The sequence below is a fragment of the Numida meleagris genome, chromosome 3, assembly GCF_002078875.1.
Source record: "Numida meleagris isolate 19003 breed g44 Domestic line chromosome 3, NumMel1.0, whole genome shotgun sequence".
Classification (NCBI taxonomy): Eukaryota; Metazoa; Chordata; class Aves; order Galliformes; family Numididae; genus Numida; species Numida meleagris.
This window is the reverse complement of record NC_034411.1, coordinates 76,920,406-76,943,389: the sequence shown is the minus strand read 5'-3', so window position 1 is coordinate 76,943,389 and position 22,984 is coordinate 76,920,406. Positions and strand designations below refer to the sequence as shown.

General features: G+C 41.4%; 1 long non-coding RNA gene across 3 annotated transcripts; it reads right to left on the bottom strand.

Annotated features, from left to right (window-relative positions):
- Positions 1-7,201, bottom strand: LOC110396092. Of its 3 annotated transcripts, none has more exons than XR_002436779.1 (7): positions 7,095-7,201; positions 5,434-5,486; positions 4,562-4,661; positions 3,875-3,961; positions 2,981-3,006; positions 2,185-2,233; positions 1-1,563 (listed from the first exon to the last, which is right to left on the bottom strand). It is a non-coding gene; the product is annotated as an uncharacterized LOC110396092 (long non-coding RNA). The 3 variants fall into 3 exon arrangements; XR_002436781.1 differs by lacking the exon at positions 7,095-7,201 and adding an exon at positions 7,034-7,057; XR_002436780.1 differs by lacking the exon at positions 7,095-7,201 and adding an exon at positions 6,399-7,022.

Genomic DNA, 22,984 nt, shown 5'->3' with positions numbered 1-22,984 from the left:
TAAAGTTTTCCACATCCTCATCTTTATTCAAGAAAGAGCGTGTACAAAACACAGCATAGAAATACCTACCCTTCTCAGCAACATTTAACAGATAATAATTCCTGATGAATGCCGTGAAGGGAAAGTTTTTCTGTAGTAAAATTCTGCACCTCCTGATGATACATTCAAAAGAATGATTTACACACTCACTGAGAAGCAGCCTCAGGCCAGCCAAAGCAGCTGGTTCTTACTTACTGAATAACCAAAGCAGAGGTTATGCAGTAAGCCAAGCCACTCCTGGAGTTCAGTCACATCATTAATGTACGTTTCTGTAGTTTTAGTTACTTACTTCTGACCTTTCCAATGCTTCAGATGCTGCTACTTAGTGTTTTCTGCTTCTGTAGTGCTGCACTGATACGAAAAGGGGCCTTTCAAGTATTTGGTGTTTACAAATAAGTATATTTCATGAAGTTCTTCAAGATCCCTAAAGAAAGTAAACTGCTAGTGTTCAATGCTGTCATTTTTGGCTGCAGACTACAGGGTTGTTTCTGTTTTTTGGTACATTCCAAAATCATTCAGTAACCACAGCACTACAGATCATTGGCTACCATGCAGTTGTCACATTCCCTCCTTTATAAAGCATTCCTGAGAATGCAGTACAAGAGCCACACCTTAAGGTGGATTGCATCTTCTGTGCATAATTTGTCTTTAAAGGCAACTTACTCAGACAACCAATTTATGATCCCTCTCTTCCTTGGTAGAAGAGAGGTGATTTGCTTAATACAACAAATATACTGTTAACATGTTACTGTGTGGTTAGTGACAGCTCCAAGCAAAAGTTCCCATGTTTACACTCCTTTTCCTCCCACACCGGGAACAGGTAACGCTGCCAATGTCTTCTTCAGTGGGCACGGTTCCAGTTCTGATACCGGTCTTTTCACACTAAAATGGCAGCACACTAAAACCCCCACTTCCTTCTCTCCCCAACTAAATACAGAAGAAAATGAAAGCTTTAGTCCATTCCTTTTCTGTAACCACAATTTCCCTCATGCCCCCCCCAAATTTTCAAGCGCTTCTTTTTACAAGTGTTTCATGTTGATGCTTCCACACCACCTCATCTACTTCCTTCCATTTCCCAGGTGACATCTTCAAGAAGCACTCGGTAGTTTGAATTCATGTACCAATGCTGCATGGCCCACCTGCAACTTCCATTGTTCTGAGTTATTACAGATGCTCACGATCAAAAAGTCTGCATACCCTTGCATTTCATAAGGGCCAATAATCTGTTTCTTCTTCATACATTGAAGCTCACCAGTCATTTCCCTAATGCTACTGTTATTCTTCCCAAAGAGGGCAGTTTGATGTTTTGGGAAAAGCGTTATTTTAAATACAGAGACAGTAATTCTGGTTCACATGCAGTTTTTGATAACAGGTATCTGCTAAACAATTTCAACAACTGCTTCAGCAGGATTTTAAAAGCATGGTCCCACTCCAAGCGAGAACATTTCTTCAGGTGTTACACTTTCTTCCAGTTACAGATCATCCACATATGTCAAGCAGCACTGACAAAAACGTTCCAACTCACTGGAAAAAGGAGAACAAGGTCTAAATACAATGGTTCATTTGAGGAAGAAATTTAAACTTTCAAATAAGCACATACTTTGTACACTTTTTTCTTTTTTTCCAAAAGCACCTAAAACCATATAGAACTTGTAATACTTTTCAGTAAGTTTAAATCCAGTCCTTCCATCTCATCTCAGATGCCGGATCCGTATTAGGTTTTTCAGCAAAGAAATTCAGGTTCGGGATAGGATCATCATAGATGAGATGCAGAAACAGTACTGCAGAAGTAAATCTAATACATGATGCAGTTTTCTTTTCTGACAGTGTTGCTGATTGCAATGAAAAAAATCTGAACATTCTTCATCCTTTGACACATAACAAGGTAAATATTTAAAACTTCACAGGTAGATTTGAAGGTTAGCTAAGGTTGGGCCCAACTACTGGCACACGCAGTCCCTTAGGTAGTAGGTCATCTTATAGTTAGTACATATACACAGTAAGTAGTAAGTTACTATACAAACCTACTGTATCAGTTATTGAAGTGTATCAGCAACAGTCATGGTACGAAAAATTTCTAACTTGTAAACACAGACTTACTTCAGACTTAATCATAAAATGCTCAGAAGCTTTTTAATTACATACCTGAACAAATTAAAAGCATTTGTTCATACACTTGTGACAGTTTTCCTGCCTGAAAAGAGACATTTATTAGCTCAGAAATGTTTTCTTCCATAACTCAAAACACAACTTACTATTTGGTCTCTCACACATTATTAAGCACGTGGTGGACTAACACCAGTATACTCATCAAGCTCCACAAAACTTAACCTACAAGCGTTCTCACATCAAAGATTTTTTTTACATGTTTTGCCTGGACACTATTTAACTTTGCTATAAGCTGTGACCAACAACTCGTCTGTTAAGTCTAAGTCTCCTTCTACCCCAACCAAAAGCTTAGTTTCTGAAAATGATAATGAAAATATGGTTCTCAGCTTGTATCAAAACATTAAAAGCTCAGATCTATCAACAAGCATTACACTAAAAAAAACTATTCTTCTATGCAGGGCTCTCCAGCAACAGGAAAACCAAGCATTGCATTTTGAGTTGGAACTGATAAAACTTAAGATTAAGGCCAATACAGATGATGAAACATTTCAGCATTTCCCATGATGCATATACACAAACTCTACTATATTTCAGATATGCCATCTGCAGTAATTGTTTATGTATCACCTTGTACTTTTAAATGGAGTCGACATGATAACACATTTTAAGTACAATCACTTAAATCTAGTTTGCCAAGTTTTCATGGCCTGTAAGAACTACAAGTCTATCATCATTTTAATGTTTTACCTGTCGTGGCACAATAAGAATCTAATCTCAAAAGTCAGATGCATGCATTTTTATTATTTAATCCTATTATTTATTAAATTCATACCTTCAAGAAGCAGCCTTCAAGCACCCCTGCAAAGACAAAAATTGCACCAATTAGCTTTATTAGCAAGGCTTGCTACTTTCAGCTTTCCTCTAGATTCCCGTCTAAACAACACATTATTTTACAGGTAACACTTCAGCACAAAAAGCTTCACTCCTGTGTTTAAACTTTACATACTGAGACAAAATCCATTCTTTAGAAGAAACTGTTCTGAGGCACAATGAGTGCTCTTGTGCACTTTTTGCCTGCTGCAGATAAATTTAGACTAGCCCTTCTAAATTAGTTTAACACTAGAGCTGAAACAGCTTTAATTCATTACAACTCACCTCTAATTATTAACTTTAGCTTTTCTTAATGCCCACATCTGAATGCATCCTAAGTTAACAGTGCTTTCTGGAAGAGTCATAGTGCAAGTGACATCAACTAACTCAAAACCCAGCAACACTTCATTCTCGTACCAGGGCACTTCCAATGCTTGGTGAGAGTTTCTCATTTTTAAGCTTCAAAACAAGATACCTCAAATTACAGGGATCTAAGCTTGCCCTCTCTCTTCTCTTTAAAGGTGCTACCATTTTTGCTGGGATACAGCACACATCCATAGGACGAGTTTCAGTAGTGCACCAAAATCCTAATTCACAATATCGAGCTTGTATATGGGTACAGCACAGAACTAAAATTAACTGGGAGAGTGAGTAACAGAAAGATTAAATGACTTTTGAAAGAAAAGTGGTTTTGTCTCAGAAGCCAGATCCGTATGAAGTGTTTCATCAACAAATCAGGTATGGCAACTTCATCACAATCCACCACTTAACACAGTTGTAATGGGAAGTGAATACACATAGCTTTAATAGGGAATACATCAACAAAAAGTTTCAGCAGTTTAACAATAAATATTACCTCTTGTAGTGCTGTAGAATAGTTGCCAGGACCTCTTTCGTCACAATGCTCAACTTCTCCATTATTAAAACCTGTTCATACGCCATTCTAGATATGAATAAAGCAATCAATTAGAATCTGTTCATTCAGTAACACAACACAACTCATTTGAGATGACCAAGTTTTAGTCTTGTGGATCACCCTTCCTCCCTATTTTTACTTTCCAGACACAGCCACTGGTTGTAGGCATTTGAGTTTGACGAGTTAAATTGAACACAGATCGTAATATTGGTTCTTAGCGTTTCCAAAAAGTGAGAATATTGACTACAATCTTAAAAAATGAGTAATATGTTTTAATAGAAAACTTGGAAATAGATTTGCCTGTTTATACTGACAAAGAACTTCCAGCTGTCAACTTCATTTTCTTCAACTCTTATACTAATTTTCTGATAAAAGTATACACTGACAGATAATTATAAGTCACCTTGAGGTAGTCTTTGTCACATTTATGATGAAAATCATAGACATATTTTATCAACTCCTTCATGAGTGGTTTGAAATGACTGCAACTATTCACCCACCTTCCTAGCCTACACATTTCAACATAGATCATGTCAAATAACATGCCTGAAATACAGTAATACCTCATTTTTAAAGCTACTGACAACGTTACTAATTTGATCACATGTACTTTGCTAAGCCATTTACCAATTTATCTCCAGATGATTCAAAACATACACAGCCTTCAGGAAAATCCACTTGCGTGTACCAAATACTCTTCTAGTTCCGATGGTGTTTCCACGACAGGCTAAAATCGACATTAAGCAAAAATTAGTTTAAGTAGAAAATCTGTTACCATGGTCTAAGCGCCATCTCACACATTACTATGTCAGGAACTGATTAGCAGGAACTAGAACTTCTTTTCATACAAAAAAAATCAATATTAGTCTACAATTGTCTGCCAAGAACTTGGAAGTTGAAATTCTACACACAGTAGAAAAATGCTGTCCTGAAATTATTTCAGACCATTTTTTAGGATGAATAACCAAGTGAAGTGAATAACTTCTGCTTTATGTTAGACCCAATATTTGTAGATTCCTTCCAACTGAACTATTCTACATAGTTTACATTCATAGTTTACAGAATCAGTAGTTAAATTCAAATATGGCCATGCATGTGGATTCACATTAGCTCCAGTACACGCCCAATGCGAGACAGTTAACCTGTAGTAAATCACATTGATCTCAAAGGTGGTGCAAGTTAAGTGATCTATCATGTAGGCCCTCATGCTTAATGAAGTGGTACAGAAAAAGGAAATAATATTAAAAACACGTGACCTCAGCACTGGTCTTAACCCACATAATTCCTCATCAGTTTAAAGGTGACAATGAAAATGCAATGTCCTGCAACTATTTTTCTGTTTTGTTCCACTGAATAGCCCTACAAAGATGACAATCTCTGGCACCTTACACATTCTATACTTTTGACAGACAAAAGTGTGGAAACTGAAATGGAAACATTTACTGTTGTGATCAACACTGGAAATGCAGGTCTACTCATATAGCAAGAAAATAACTTACCTTAATGCTTCTGAACAACATATTGGACACCACTGAAAGTTTCTGCCTCATACCTAAAAACAAACAGCAGACAAACTTACCACTTGAAACGAGCAGGTACTTAGCACTAGGCCACTTAATAACATATGTTAAGACTTTCCAAAATCTCAGAAGCAATGAAATGTTAAGTACTCAAGCCTTAGTTTGCAGGTTTTTCAGAAGGCAGCAAGCAATGCAGCCATATATGGAACAAAGTAATTTTCATTTAAATTCCGTATTAGAGGCATCACAGAAATAACTGTACTCAGTATTAAACTTCCTTCAAATGATTTTTAATAAAATTCACTAGATCAAGATTTCAATCCTTTCTGCATAAATTATTTTTCTTTAAACTGAGAATTCCATTTTAACTACATAGCAAGTATTTCAATCTATCAACCCAACCAGCAAAAGAAACACAAGGCAAGAAAAATACGTTTTGTTGCATACATTTCAAATACGTAGCTTCTTCTATCAAAAATGCTTATTACTACACAGTGTAGATGAAATAAAGGCCGCACTCTATGGTAGATTACTAAACTTGGCTTTGTTCCAGATCAAAGCAATTACAGTGTATTTATTGCACCCAATAACCACGGCCTACTAACGGCTAGTAAAGACATGAACTTCAGTGTTCAGTAACCTATCTCCAGACTCGCGATATAATTAGATCAGCAATCTCAAGACAGAGTGATCGCTTCTAACGTGAATACAGCCACCTCCTAAGTGCTGCTTCCCTACTCTTTTTCTTACGATTCCTACTCTTCTATGAAGACTACTGCTCAATGACACCAGCATTCCCAGAGAGAAAGGAGAGTCTTTGGCTTTGGGTTTAAAAAAACATGCATTTCCGTAAAGCTTCTTTTATTCTTTCATTGCATAGGAAGAAACGCAAGCCTCAACAGTTAAAGCATTAATCTGGTGATTCACGAGGCACGCAACCTTACGTCGAAGTAACAGGGCCACTGACTTCTTCAAGACGCGCTAACCTCTTATTAGAATAGAATGGGGCATGTCGTTACAGGTGGCGGCGTGAGAACGGATAAATTAAATGACAACTAAGTGCAACGGAGAGCCGCCCCGCTCTACGACGAGGCTGCTTCTACCCTCAGCGCTTCAGGGCCGTCGGCGCAGTCGGGCAGCGCTTGCCCAGCAGCCCCCGAGGGCGCTCCCCCGGCCACCGGCCTTAGCTCAAAATGGCGCGGGCCACGCCGAGCCCCGCCGGGCACCGCCCGTACCAGGGCAAAATGGGACCCCGCCGCCCACGCGGCCGCCTCCTCCACGAACTACGCCTCCCAAAGTGCCCCGCGCCGCTTCCGGCCCGGAGCCAGCCCCGTCGCTCTCCCATCTCCCTCCCCGCGGGGCGCGGGGCACGCCGGGACCTGCAGTTTGCCCCTCCGTCCCCACGCCGCCGCGGCGCTTTACCCCCGGCCCGCGACCCCACGGCGGTTGCCGCCCCGCAGCGCTCACACCCTGTACGTGCCGCCCCACGGAGCGAGCCTCGCCGCCAGCCCCAGCTTCAAACAAACACGCGGCATCGCGACGCGGTGCCCCCCGGACGTCCAAGCGCGAACCAACAAACCCAGGAGCCCCCGAGCTCCGCTCGCACAGCGCCGCGCTCATCCGCCCTGCCAACCCCTTACCGCCGCTGCCACCGCTCCACAGGAAAAGAGGGGGCGGGGGGGCGCTCGCTGCCTTTATATGGACTTAGCGGGGTGGGAACGAGGCTAGCCCCGCCCCTCTCCCCGCGAGCCCGGGGGTGGGGACTGTGAGGGCCCGGCGCGTGCCCGCGCTCGGAGGGGCCGGCGGCAGTTGCCCCGCCTCCCGCCTGGCCCTCAGCCCGCGGGCGGGGCGGGGCTGCGGGTGGCAGCGTGTTTCCCTTAGCGCCCCGCTCAGGGGACGGGTGGGGAATGCGAGGGAGGCGGTGGAGTTTCGTGCGGCGCCCGGTTGCTGTTGGGCATCTCGTCTGACGGGGATTTTGCATAAAACGCAGAACAAGTAGAGGCAGAAATCAACGACAGCTCCGCCTCTTGAACTTATTACAAATGCCTTCTACTGAATTCTTGTTTGGTTTTGTCTATGTTCTGTTAGTGTTTCCCAGGGCTCCAACTAGCTCAACTATTCTGTAGCTCAGCCTAAGCGTTTCAGCTTTCCTTTGTCTCTAATTAGATCTTCCTGGAATTGCACCGCACGCACACCCTTTCCCCTTTTGGAAATGGCACGCACTGTTTTACCGCGCACAGCATTCCAAGTCGGCAGGGCTGACGAATCTCCTCGTGCTCACAGCGGGTGGAAAGCCTTCTGGCATGGCTATTGCTTCCTTCTGCGGTTTGTCATTGTAAAGTCAGATCGCTGCTCCACAGTGAACCTGAGGGTGAGCTTGCCCCAGTCCCAGACAGAAAGCTGCTTGGTTTTCAGCTGGATGGCCTCCTGCACTGGTGTGGCAGTGCTAGCAAAATGGTTGGGAATGGGCTACAGTGCATGGCAGGAGCACTGGAACCTTGGTGATGTTAAAACTGCTGTGATACCACATCCTAAATTGTAGTATCAGACTTGTTAAGGTTGGAAAAGACCTTAAGATCACTTAGTCCAATCATCCACCCACCCCCACCGTGCCCACTAACCATGCTCCTCAGTGCCACGTCCACACAGTTCTAGAGCACTTCCAGGGACTCCACCACTTCTCTGGGCAGCCCGTGCCAGTGCTGCTTCTCCTTCTGAGAAGAAATTTTTCCTGATATCCAATCTGAATCTCCCCTGGCACAGCTTAAGACCATTACCTCTTGTCCTATTGCTGTTACCTGGGAGAAGAGACTGACTCCCACCTCACTCCAACCTCCCTTTAGGGAGTTGTAGAAAGCAATAAAGTCTTCCCTGAGCCTCCTCTTCTCTAGACTAATCAATCTCAGTTCCCTCAGCCGCCCCCCATAAGACTTGTGCTCCAGACCCTTCACCAGCTCTGTTGCCTTCCTTTGGGCACTTGCTTTCTGAAGTGAGCCACACTAGCTGCTGTAATCTGTCAGAAGAAACTTGTCATCTCAGTTAGATTTTAGGGGACGGGTTTACTAGTCCTGAACCTGAATGCAAATTGTATGCAAACTTTTTATTCCCAGATAAATTGCTCATATTTCTCAGCATCGCATATATCTGCTATCACTGGTCAAGCTTCTGGGTCAAGGGAAGTAAGGTTTAATTGAGATGAGCAATAATTACAAGGCTGAAAAATGTTAACAACAAAAAAAGAAAGCATGCAATTCTGGATAATATTTTAAGATAAGGTTCCTTCTTAGCTTCTGTGCTTTCCCCTCCTTCAGGCTTCCCCATCTTTGAGCTACACCCCAGGTGTCTGGATGAAAGTGCAGAGTGTAGAGCAACACCTGATCCTCAAACTCTGCTCCACTGCATCCAGAGCGCCCTTCCACTGTGAAATTCAAAGTCTAGTTGAAGCCATGAGTCTGGTTCCAGCAAGGCTTAATTTACAATGAGTCCTTCCCAGTTTATCTCACCTCACACCTGTGCCTGTATGCACAGTATAAGCTCTGGGAAGGAGAGTGCTGGTTATGAAACGCTGGTGGCACACTGTGTTGCCTCTTTTGAGGCTCACACAAATTTATGCCTGCCTGAAAGGCTGGTGGTGAGGCTTCTGCTAGGGCTTTTCAGCTCCAGGTAACTTTATCTAAGTTATCTTTTCTTACTTTAAATGATCTATTTTTCTTCTTGTTATTTCTCCCCCCACTTCCCTTATGTTCCTATTTTGAATCTGGCTTCCTGGATTTTCACCTGTAACTTTGCAACTTTGATGACTCACATCTCTTGGTTTAGTTTGGGGTTGTTACCAGTGCATCCTCTGGGATACTGAGTTCCCCTCCCCTCTCAGCTTCCCAGAAGGAAGTCTATTGTGAGCAGCTTTAATTTCTTCCTTCTGAGAACTGATAGAACTCGCTGTGAAATCCTGAGCTGACTTTGCCTTATTTTGCACTATGCATCGTAAAATGTGTGAGCTGTGAAACAATTTCATTTGGCTTATGATTTTTGTCCTGTTCTAATTTTTTGCAGAGAGAAGAATTCTTTATGTAAATTTCTCAGCAATCTCTCTTCAAAATTTCAGTCACCTCAGTGTAACGGAAAGATGAGTATGTTTTGTTCATAACTGCGATCATAAAAGTGTTGGATAGGCTGCACAGAGTCAGAGTGCAGGGCCGCTCCCCAGTATCCTGCCTCCAGCTGTAGCCAGGAGTAAATTCCTAGGGAGTGGAACAGGGATAGAACAAGCACATAGGAATCCTTCGCTGAACACGTGCCCAGCTTAATACCAATCTTAGATGCCTCCCAGAGGGTGGTTATTTTACGTGTGTGTAAACGTAAGAATTGTCCAATCCTCAATCAGTTTGCCACCCATTAACTTGTCAAACCTTCCATGGGGTTTCCATAAAATTTTAGAATCTGCAGTGTCAATGGCAAGGAGTACCACAGCTTAATTACAAAATCACAGAATTGCAGGGGTTGGAAGGGACCTCCAGAGATCATCAGTTCCTACCCCCCTGCTAAAGCAGGTACTCTATAACAGGTTGCACAGGTAGACGTCCAGGCGGGTCTTGAATTTCTCCACAGAAGGATACTCCCAATTAGTGTTATGGGAAACTGCACATCCTTTAGTTTGCTTTGTACCCTCTGTCTGTTAGCTGATTGCCCAGTTTCAGAAGAAGTCCTGAGCAACTCATCCATATGCGGCCATCCCCTTTTATTAGTGACTGTATAAAATACCATGAGAAACACCTATACACACAGCAGGTCTTCTCACAGAGGCTGCAGAAACATCCTTTGCTTACTCATTCTTTGTATGGAAATCAATTCCTACCTTTGACTTTACTCTTGTTGTTCTTCTCCAAAATTTTTCTCATTTCTCTTTGAGATGGTGGTCTGAAAGTGCATTCAAGGAGCAAGCACAATACGGCCTTATACAGTGCGTGATGATGTTCTCTATTCCTTGTTCCCAAGCACTTCCCAAACTTTGGCTTTCTTTTTTTTTTTATTCTGCTATTACTATTGATGGAGATGACAGTTCCAGAGAGTTCTTTGTCATCACCGCACCATCTTTAATACCAAAGCAATTTCAAGACAGGGCTCATACACTGCAGTTCATCAATAAGTCAGTTAGCATTTCACCTGGGTGCTTCTACAACACTATCTGATCACGTTGAAACTGCAGCATCTTCAAGAAGCTGGAAGCAACTTCTGTGATGAATGCCTCATAGGTGATAAGTGGCCAGGAGTGGGAAATTCCCCTGGATCTTCAGTGCTGAACACAGAAGCAAAAAATGAATGCAATTGCCTGGCATAATTTTCTCTGAACAGGCTTCTAGGGCCTCCTATAAGTGAAAAGGGACATGTAATTAGTTTTGATGGGCTAAACACCTTTATATTGGCATATGCTTATCTGCACTTTAAGTCTTTCTTAATGGTGATTTTACACCTTCAAGATAGCGTTCTCCATTTATCTTCATATCACTTCTGAGGATCTAATGTGCATAGATGTACATTCTAGTTTTGTTTTTAATAAGCATCTTCATTTTTAGGCAGGTCTCCTTTCTAGATTTGAGTACAGCTGGGATGGACTTTTATTTTTAGTTGCTTCTGCAAAGATGGAGTTCCTAGATGTATAATGGTTGCTCGTACAGAAACTTTTGATTTACTGACAATCCGATCAGCTTATGTGTGGCTAAAATTAACAGTAAAGCACGGCTGATCTTTATACAGCAACAAAACCAAAACCAAACCCTCTGCAGGAAGTTACTTAAAAGAAGCAATAAAGATGACATATTAAGACAACCAGACTAGTTAATACTAACTGTTCTGATTAGCTATTTTTTTCACTGTTTGCCAAGATAAGTCCATGTGCTATGTCCAGGAATACAAGACTGTAACTACTTTGTTATTTAACAGAAGTGTTCATTATCTTGACCTGGGCATTTTGATATGCCCAAAAATACTTAAGGGAAGTTCTAAAGTGAGGCTTTGTTAGTACTTGGGAACATCATCTTTCTCTCCTTGTTCAATTTCTACATTAACTGCACATTATTGAAAGACAAAATACTTTACTGCTGGATGGTTGCTCCTTATCTTATTGGATTTTTCTCCCTCTTAAAAGATGAAATGAATAAATGAGAGGAAAGCATTGAAGTGGGAATGCTGCAGAAAGAATAGGGAAGAACAATCTGCTATTTAATATTCTTCTCATATACCTAGGGCCCAACTATTAATTAATATTTGCAATCACTTCATTCATTAACAGGGAATAAGAATAAAAAATCTTTTATTTCATACAGCCTTGAAAAACCATCAGTCTTGCTCTTCCTATTCCTTAACAAGAGGCTGTCTCTGAGAAAACAAGTCTGCTGAGCCATTGGATTTTTTTTTATTCAAAACTGTTTTTAAGATTGTCACCTTTCAAAGTCTTGCTTACAGTTAAAATATCTGATAATCACTCCATATAAAAATCAGGAAAAACAACACATATTTACCTTACCCTTGCTAAAGCTAAGTATAATGTGAAGTATTACAACAAAGTAAAAGTTGTAAAACTGCATTCCATCATCTGGGTTTGAATCTGGGCATGATAAGTACAGATCTCTGGGTAAGAAAGAGGCACTCCCTTTGAAGTGGAGATTTCTTGGAAACTTAACTATCCGGAATGTTCCAGCTGATAAAGTAAGAAAAGAAAATATGCATACATATTATTTTGTTCATTGCATGCATATTGAAACACAAATATTAGTCTAATAGTAAAAATGTAGGAAATTTAAAGCTGTGTCAGGGGAGGGTCAGGTGGGTGTTAGGATAAGGTTCTGCACCAGAGGGTGGTAGGCATGGAGCAGGCTGCCCAAGGAGCATTTGGACAACACTCTCAGACATAGGGTTTGAATTTTGTGTGGTGCTGTGTGGAGCTGGGAGTTGGACTCAATAATCCTTGTGGGTCCCTTCCAAATTAGGACATTCTAAGGCAAAAGAAACAGCATTATCTACAGTGCTAATACATTCTTTTTTAATAGATTTAATTTTGCATCACAACTTTACTTAGGATAATGCATAAATCTTTCCTGGTATTCCTCAGGTCTTTTTTTATTGTAGAATTGTCTCCATGTTGTCTTGCTCTTAAAAGTAGCATGTTTTCCAGGACAAGACAGTACATTAGCAGGTTCTGTGAGTAATACCTTGCTCTTCTAGTTGCTCAGTTCTTCATGCACAGGGAGAGATCAAACAACACTTCATATAGGTGTATTTTAACTCATATAGGTGAGCAGGCCTCGTGAGCTGCTGCTGAAAGATGTGACCTTGTTCTTCCCTCCCTCCTTGTCATCACTACAGGTTAATCATCATGTTGTACAAGCAACTGCCAAGGGTGATAGAAAACCTCATTTTTTCTATTTTTTTTTTCTCCCAGCTTTAGTTTTCTAGCAAGTCAGCCACCTGAACTGACTCATACTGTGACCACCTAACCACTAGATTTAACAGAAGGGAAGTGGTGGGGGCACACACCCTCAGCTGGGGAAGATTTGAGCAGAGTGATCTCCCTTGAAAGGCAGCTCTAAATATGATGTGAAACCTCTCTTTCAATCTCTCCAAAACACAGTGTAGGACCTATTCAACTGTTCCTGAATATAAGAATTAAAATAAAAGTTTATGGTTGAAGAAGTCTGTTCTTCTACTGTATGCTAGTCTGCTATTTGCTCTTGTACTGTAAGAAATAAATAATACGTCTCTGAATGCAATTAAATCATATGGACAGTTGATATTTAAAGCAGTATAGCTTATGGCTGGCATTACTTAAAAGCAAGATAATCACGATATTCTTCCCTAGGATTTGTAAGGTTAGTCTGTCTGGTTGTTGGAAGTGGGAGGTTGTATAACTTGTAAACTTGAAGAAAAGGTAAATTAATGTGTTGCTGATGTCCAAGAAGGAAACACAGCACTGCAAATTTGTATTGTCTAGGCAAGCACACCACCTTGTCCTGATATTCCTCTCTTGTGTCCTGAATGGTGAACAGGAGACTAAAACAAGGCCATTCACTTCTCTGGCCCTCAGTTCTACATACGATCTGCAGGCTAAGTATGAGGCAAGGCTGCCACTCCTTGTCAGCTCAGAGAACAGGTTCTTGGCCTCAAATCAAGCAGCTAATAGGCAGATGAAATTTACTTGTGCCTGTAATGAGTAATGAGCATGCAATGTTACTAAGAATGGGTCCAAATGGAGCAGAGCAGTTGTGCTATGAAGCATGAGATGGGTGCTGGCTATAGATGTGATCTCCCAGCACCTCTTTGTTTGCATTTGCTGTGGAGAGAGCACTCCCATCAGCATCCTTTGGGATCCCCAAGCTGTGCCCTCTTGGGAGTCAAAGGTGGATGACTGGGAGACAGACCTACTGCTAATCTCTGCTCCTTCTTAACAAAAGATTCTGGGGGAGCTTTCAGAGTGGTCAGCAATTAGATCTGCAAGCAGATCACACAGGAAGGGTAGGTGGATCGTCTTGGTCAGTATCCAGCATAAGGACAGGATAGAAGCCTGGAGTCTTGTGCAAGATAGGAAACGTTTGGCCACTGCCAGATTTTGGAAGAGGCAAGTGGCCCAATGCCCATAGTGCTGTGTAGGGAGATCAGGATACCAGGCAGGAGCTGACGTAATTCCCAGAACTGTTTTGTGGCCCTGGCTAGTGCAGGTTGCCCTGCACTGGAGTTGTTTCCAGAATGTAAAATGCTAGTTGCATACAGGCATGTTGAGTAATGCCATCCTTCCTGCCAGGCAATGCCAGGTGATGAAGTTCCTTTCCAGTCGAGGATTGTGCATCACAGCCAAGTAGGACATTGGTACAAGGAGTGCCTACTCACTTTTCCATATTCATCTCCTCCTAGACCGTCTATGGGACATACAATCCAAGATCTTCTTATGGGAATCATAAGCGTCTTGAGATGGCCTCTTCTAGCTGGGGACATGCCACTTAGCTCATCTGGAAACTCCTGACATTCTGCTATGTGGAAAAGACTCCAGCAGTAGGTTTTTATTGACCTGTTGGTCAATAAATTATTACCCCCCCTAAAGGGCCAAGTGATGTATGTGCTGTGGGATGCTGTGGGGCAAGGCAAGTGACTGCAACTTTACTGGAATGCGTGAGCATTGTACTACTACTTGCTTGTAGTGCCCATCAGAGACATGGCCTGACCCCCAGCCAGACCCACGTTTGATGCTGGGTTGGATTAATTTTCCTTGCTTTGTGACTTTGAATGGGGTGAAATATCAAGATCATTCTACTGTAAACACAAGAGGGCACCCCCACCTCACTTTTAAATGTCTTACAGTGTTTGTAAAAAGAAGTTATTGATGGAACAATGCAGAGTACTCACTTTGGTAATATAATAAATACTGTCCCTTTACAAGCATTTATAGGCCATGTACTTATAAGCCATATTTAAGACATGTATTCTTGGCTTGATCCTTTCTCCAAAACAGAATGGAGGAGGTACAAATTGAATGTTATCCTTGATCTCTGTGAAGTACAGCTATGCTCGTGCTTTTTTGGTAACCAGAGTTGCACTAGTTCTAGGGAACTGCAGTTTCTTTGCGGGAATTTCAAGTGCAGCATCTTGTGGAAACAGAGATAAAGAGGCTACTTCTTCTGTCTACCACAGCAAACTCATCAGGAAAAACTACGAAAAGGGACATTGTGCTTAAGCATTGTTATCCTTGCCAGCATTCACATATTTTGAATATCAGTGCACTGTTCCCATACATGTCCTTTACCCACCCATTCACTTCTCTCTGTCTGATGTGATGTCTGGAGTGTTTTGCACACTCCAGACAGCTACACAAAAGTAAATGTATTTTAAGTTCATCCAAGGACCTCAGCTATTGGTACCAAAGTCTCATCTGAACACACAGAAAATATTTAACAGCTCTTTAAAGCACAATAAATGAAAATCTAGGCTTGTAAAGCAGAATTGCCTGGACATTTTAAAACACAGATTAGAAAATGTAGCCACTTTTTTTTAAAGGAAATATGATCATAGAAAACCCTAATACTATATAATCCACTGCGCTATCACCTCAGCTTAAATGTTAAAATTTTGTATCTCTCTTCTTCCCCCAGAGGGAGTTCTCTGGTATGGTCTAAAGCTTTTCCACGAGGAAACAAAATAGCACTGAATTGCCATTTTTCCAACTGCAAAAAGGTAAGTCGGAATGGAGGAGTGAACAACCTAGTTCTTTTGTTCACTGGGAACTTCATCACAAATTCCTTAAACAAATTTCCCTTTGGCTGAGAAGTCTGATGTCTCTCACAGCATTTTCAGTCTGGAACGCAGACTGAACAAGGAATAAGAAAGAATCACCATCCCCTAATGCAGCAAATTACTTGACAGCGCTTTGGGGGAAAAATTGTGAGACTCAAATTATATCAAGTACTAAAACAGTAACTCCTGGGAGTGGTTATGTGCTGGAATTAAATACAAGTCAGTTTCTGTTATGGTCTCTTGAACTGCATTATATCTCCATGACACTACTTTTTGTTTTATGGCCTGGCAGATCCATAAACTCATTCCTGACTACACTATAAAGCAGACAACAAAGTATGGTGTAATAAGATCACAAGAAGATATGGTGCTTGTCATGTAACTTTGTAGAAAAATATTGAGTCTAACTGAATTTTCTGTTACTGGTTGCCTCTCCAAAGAAATCCGCTTTTAAAATGCACACTTTTTACTTGGAACATAATGGAATAGTGACATATTCATATGAGTCAAAGTGCTCATTTCACTTCTGAGCATGATCTTTTCCTCTGAAATAGCAAGTGATTTACAGGTATGGATGTTTCCAAAATGATGAACATAAAAGTTGGCTTTTGGCTTTATTAATGAACCAGACTGAAGAGGCCAGCTGCTCTATAGAAGGCTACCTCTGCCAGAACTCGGAAATAGTTCCCTAGGAAGGGACAGCGATGACTATTAAAATAGAAGAAATCAATTTGATGAGTTAGGAAGCCTCCCATGGACTTTTTTTTTTTCTTTTTCATTATAAATGTGTATTCATACATTTGGTAAAGCTTAGACATTACAAACTTGCAGAAAATACGTAGGTAGCTCCGAAAGTAATGCCTCCTATTTATTTCCATGGAAGCTACAACAGATTCAAAGAGCACAATAACACTATTTCATGGGCAAAGTCTCAGTAACAAAACAGTATTTTTCAACATAGTCATTACCATTAGCTATGCATTTTCTCCCACAATGAACAAGAGCCTGCATGCTGCGCTCATAAACATCTGCACCGCAGGGGATGACCCACTGTCACTATTGCCAGTGCTGAAATACATCAGCCAGCACCTCACTGTGCTCACAGCCACTGTTTACTTTCCATAAACATTCAGCAGGTGTCAATGAATGTCTGCAGGTGCAAATTCTTTTCTGCACAGAGGAATCCAATGACACATCTTTGCTTCATACACACTTTATACACTGACACCATTTTGTAGAACTGTCCTTCTGCTGCCATCTGTCACATGGCAACCAAATCTAATGGAATCATTTGCAGACAACACCAAGCTGGCAGGAAGTCTTGATCTGCCTGGGGGTAGAGAGGCCCTACAGAGAGATCTGGACAGGCTGGATCTCTGGGCTGAAGCCAATGGGATGAGGTTCAACAAGACCAAGTGCTGGGTCCTGCACTTTGGCCGCAACAACCTCAGGCAACACTACAGGCTTGGAGCAGAGTGGCTGGAAAGTTGTGTGGAGGAAACAGACCTGGGGGTGTTGGTCGATGCTCGGCTGAGCATGAGCCAGCAGTGTGGCCAGGTGGCCAAGAAGGCCAATGGAAGCCTGGCTTGTATCAGAAATAGTGTTGCCAGTAGGGGTAGGGAAGTAGTTGTCCCTCTGTACTCAGCCCTGGTGAGGCCCCACCTCAAGTACTGTGTCCAGTTTTGGGCCCCTCACTGCAAGAAAGACATTGAGGCCCTGGAGTGTGTTCAGAGGAGGGCAACGAAGCTGGTGAGGAGCCTGGAGCACCGGCCTTATGAGGAGTGGCTGAGGGAGCTGGGATTGTTCAGTCTGGAGAAGAGGAGGCTCAGGGGAGACCTCATCGCTCTCTATGACTACCTGAAGGGAGGTTGTAGTGAGCTGGGGGTCAGCCTCTTCTCTCTTGTGACTAGTGACAGGATGAGGGGGAATGGCCTCAAGTTGTGCCAGGGGAGATTTAGCCTGGACATTAGGAAATTCTACTTTTCTGAAAGAGTGGTCAGGCACTGGAATGGGCTGCCCAGGGAGGTGGTTGAGTCACCGTCCCTGGAGGTGTTCAAGAAACGTTTAGATATAGCGTTGAGAGACATGGTTTAGTGGGGTTATTGGTGGATGGTTGGACTGGATGATCTTGTAGGTCTTTTCCAACCTAGCTAATTCTATGATTCTATGAATATTGGTGAGAAAGTTCAACCTCTACTGCCATACCACAAACATCTGCCTCTGACACGTGGGTAAACATAATAAAATAGGAGGCATTACTTTAGGAGCAGTCCTTGCAGAATTGTTTGATATATATAATATATGGGTTGTGAATCTGGCTGTAAATGAGAAATCACTTATTTCTTGCAATTATTTGTTATCTGTAGTTATTTATTACTTACTTCTATCTACTGTAATAGGAGGATAGCTATCTAGGATAGCTGTTGGTAAGTCTTACACATCCACTCCTTCATGGCAGAGAAACCCAGTTCCCAGTAAAGTCTGCTGTCTTATGACAGTGATGCAACATGCTCTGGCAGGTCTGGCAGGGTCTTTATGCTGATTGATGACTACACCGCATGTTGGCAAGGCTGACTGTTGCCGGCATTTTCTTCAGGGAAGTGCTGCTGTGGTCTCTGACTGGAAATTCCAGGAAAACTTGCAGGAACATAACAGGAGATGATAATTCTATGTCAAGTTTGGTTAAAATTGGTCGGTGAGTAAGCACGGGTACTGAGGAAAGATCAGCCACTCAGGACAATTGCACAAGCCCTGACGTTTTGGAAAAGCAAATGAATTATTACTGGATATGCTTCATTTTGATTCATTGAATCAAGACAATTAATAAATCATTTTATAATCTTTTAATGTCTATTTTTCATAGGATAGGATAGGACACAATAGAACACAACAGGACACAATAGGGTATTATAGGGTATTAGAAGAGGGGCGGGGCGGGTAGGGGAGGGGCGGCAAGGCGAGGCGAGGCGAGGCGAGGCTGTTCAGTTGGAAGGGACCTGAAAAGATCATATAATCATGGGTCATCAGGTCATCAGAGATCATCAGGTCCAAATTCCTGACCTCTTCAGGGCTAACAAAAAACTAAAGTATATTCATGACATCATTGTCCATTTGTCCAAATGCCCCTTGAGCACCAACAGGCTCAGGACATCAACCAGCTCTATAGGAAGCCTGTTTCAGTTGCTGACCACACCCATTGTAAATAAATTTTTTGGAGTAGCAGAGTTTTTATCTTTTTCTGGTGCCCAAACAGTCCAAAACAGAAATGACATTCATCTTACATTCTCTCTGAAACTCAGAAGGAAAGGGTGCTGTCACCCTGAAACTTCTGTGTCAGGTCCAATGGATGGAACGACACAGCGGAAGGATCTTTGTAATGACTAAATACAACATGCAGCCACTGTGGATTCCACTGCTTTCACACAGGTTCTGCTTTCATGACACCTTCAAGGTGCAATGAGAATAAAATAAAATAGGTGAGAGAGTGTTACTACCAAAAATGCTAACTGGGAGCTTTGTGTTGTAAATAGAAAGGTGTAGTTGTCCAGGGATAGCTGGTCTCAACAACTTAGGCTTGGTAACTTCAATTTTTTAGCTAAGCTGTAGCAAGTTCTCTACCATTAATTAGACTTCATGCAAAGCATTTGTGGACTTAACTGTCTCTACAGAAATTCAAGGAGCAATTCAAGGTGGAGAATCAGCAAGAAGGATTGAATGGATGATTATGAAGCAATGAGTGCAGACAAAACTTGGAGAAATAATGCTCATTAATGGAATGAAAATGTGATTCATGTGGTTTGTATAGAATGGAAATGGAACAGAAAGACATGACAAAAATGTTCCATTTTACAAACATATTAACTTCTGCATCTATTCACAGTGCAAGTTCTTCAACAGACTTTAATAAACCTTTAATTAAAATTTGCATCACCAAGAAACACCTGAATGGAGGCAACAGAATAATTTGAGTGAACAAAAGCTGAAAAATATAAGGTACTACTCAAGCTATCCGCAGCAGATGATCCACAGCAAAGTGTCTGAAAAGATTCAGAGTTCCAGAAATGCCAGAAGTAACTCCAAAATGCCTCTGAACAGAAGTTTAGTTTGAAAATAGAATTATGCAATGGGATGGTCTTAAAGCATTTTAGCCATTTATTTTATCCAAATCCCCACTTTCTAAGGATTTTAGTGCTTTTAAAATCTGTCTTCAAGAAAACTAATAGATTTGGACATCAAGGAGTGTCCAAGATTTTGGACAAAATGACTTTAAAATATACTTACTAGTTAAAAATTTGGAAAAGTAAAAAAAAATTCAAACTATTAACATAATGAGACAGCACTCATGCACATCTGTCTTAATAAGACCATGTAAAATACTGTAATTCATAGAAACAAAATATTCACAAACTTACCTATTAATTAATATTAATGCCTCCTTGTGTTAGATGACTGGTCAGGTTTTGCATGCAATGCTACAAGGTCAGCCAATGAATCCAAAAGAAGAGGCGTAGGCCTTTGTTTTGTGAAGTGCTCTGAGCATTTCCATGGAAGGCTGCAGAGACTGCCTTGGTAGAGAACATTGTTCTAAGAATAAAAAGGAGTCTGAAAGAAAAACAGATTTAATAGTTTCTAGAAAAGGAAGTGAAATGCTTTTGATTCTGATTTATTGTTCCCCATCATAAACAAGAAAAGAGTTGCACAGGATAACAAGTGGTGCAGTGCTGTAAGACACTCAAAGAAGCTGAAGGATTTTTGCATTGATCTTAGGATGCAGAGATCTCATTACAATGATGGGCATAATACACTGAATATTTTACGCTGTTTTGCATACAGTGTGTTTTGTATGTCACATGTTTACATTCTGCATAATTTATATTTTTATAATATATGCTGTGTAAGTATGTGCTATATAATTTACATCCAGATGACGTTAGCCTCACAAAGACCTTCTGCTGGCTGCAAGCATTCACCATGACCAGGCAGCGCCCCTCTGTCTCTCTTAACTGTGCCAAGGAAGACAGTGCAGGGTAAAACCATTGCTAGGAATCTCCCCTTAGGCAGTGCTAGAGGACTATCAATAATTTCAGCTCTCCAGGCACCCAGAGGAGTAAAAAGAATTCTAAGTAGAAGTTAAATCACCTTTATTGCCTGTGAAAACATTAGCTTTACTCATTCAGAAGATAAGTGAGAAGTGTTTGATTAAAATATACTGACTGACTGATTCTGCCATCGGTCAGACTGTATATTTGATTCAGAGAAAATGCAGATTTTAGCGGTTATTCCATATTAAGCAATTTTTAAAATTGTTGTATTTCATCATTAAAATGTTTTATAGCTGCTAATGAGAAAATCAGCATTCAAAGAGCATAAAACAGTCTTTCTGTCATTCTCTGTTAAAATCAGAAATAGCAAAGTTTAAAATTTGGGATGTAAGTAATTATGGCTACAATCTTTACTCAGTTGTTACTCAGCCAGTAAACTTCAGTAGATTCATAACATAGAAAATACAGTTTTCAGTGCCCAAGGGATTCTACTACTTTTTTGTTTACCTTTTCTATTTTTATTTCAAATGCCAAGCATTTTAATTGCAGGACTTATCAAGCTTACTGAACAATTAAAATACATTAAAATGATTAGAGTTTATTGCTTTTTTATAGATATCATTACTACAGTCTTAAATTAGTCTTGGAAATGTCAGGCATTTTTGCTTGGCAGAAAAACATATCATTTGCAAAAAAATTCTCCCATCAACTCAGTCAATCCAGTAAACTTTCAAACCTGGTCAGCAAGTTTCCCATGGCAGGGCTCTCAATTTGTTTTTATTGGCTTCTCTGCAGCACATTGTTCCTGTTCTTTCTCAGATCCAGGTTTGAAGACAGCTGGCGGGTCTGCTATGTCTGCAGAGAGGTTGTCCCCAGTGCCATGAGATGCTGAGAGATGGGGACATCCCTGGCAGCAGAAAGTTTTCTCTAGGATGTCTCCTGTGTGGGCATGAGGACTCCTGGGGATCACTAGCCAAGTGCTGTGGTTTTCTGCTGAATCACAAATCACCCCAACATGCCAGTGTCAGCCCTGGTTGTTGTGATAACAACATTTCAGAAAATGCTTGCATTGCTGAGCTAGATGTTGTTGCAATGGCCACAGAACTGTGCCTTGCCATGCTTGGGCAATCCCTTTGTGATACTGACTTCTGACATGACATGGTACCTGTACATCCAGTGTCTACATGTGGTGCTTTCAACACAAGCAAACCAAGAAAACCATGGATAGATGCTGTATTTTGGACTACTGTGTTGGGCTATTGAGCTGGTAAGAGCAGCCCAGAGTTATTAATTTCCATGCCTAGATGTAACACAATTATTAAACCAGGTGGATAACCTCTTCCTTGACTAAACCTGGAGGGCCTGCCAGGGAAGGTTCAGGTTGAATAATAAGAAAAAGTTATTCTCCAAAAGAGTGGTGAGGCACAGGCTGCCCAGGGAGGTGGTGGAATCACTGCCCCTGGAGGTGTTCAAGAACCATGTGAGTGTGGCACTGAGAGACGTGGTTAGTGGGCATGGCGGGGGTGGATTGACAGTTGGAGTAGGTGATCTTAGTGGTCTTTTCCATGATCCTATGGTTCCATGATTATGGGAAGGAGGGGGCAGAAACACATGCACGAGTTTGCATACATTGTGCCATTTTTAACTGCATAGTTTTTCATGATTTTTCATATACTTGAATCAAAACGGAAAACTCATGGCTTCAGAACCCAAATATCAACAAGCTAAATTGTGGAATGTTGTTCAAAACCACCCTCCTCCTCCATACTTTACTAGATCTATGCAAGACACAGATGCTTCACTTGCAGGCTTCAAGTGCTCAGGTGCCAGGTTTGAGCTAGGCAAATATGTTGCTAGTAAATGGTGGGGTGCACTGGGTGAACTCTCAGCAGACATGGGGCAGGAGGAAGCACTCCCAGAAACAAAATTAAGCTCTGGTGGTTTGATCTGTTTGGCTGGGATGGAAGACATTCTGTTTTCTTTTTTTTTTTTTTAATTTCTTTTTCAGAAGGAAGTGAGAAAAACAGGATTTGAGAGTTACAGGTCTAGGAATCTGACTTGTGAGCCTAATCTTTGTGTCACAGGATTGCTTTTCTTAGTACTTACCATTAACTTTGCACTGAACTGCAAGGCAGCAGGGCTATGTTTTTTTGCTCTGTCTGAGCTTTTCTTGACATTCCTGTAGCTTTGTTTTACTTGAGTTAGCTGTG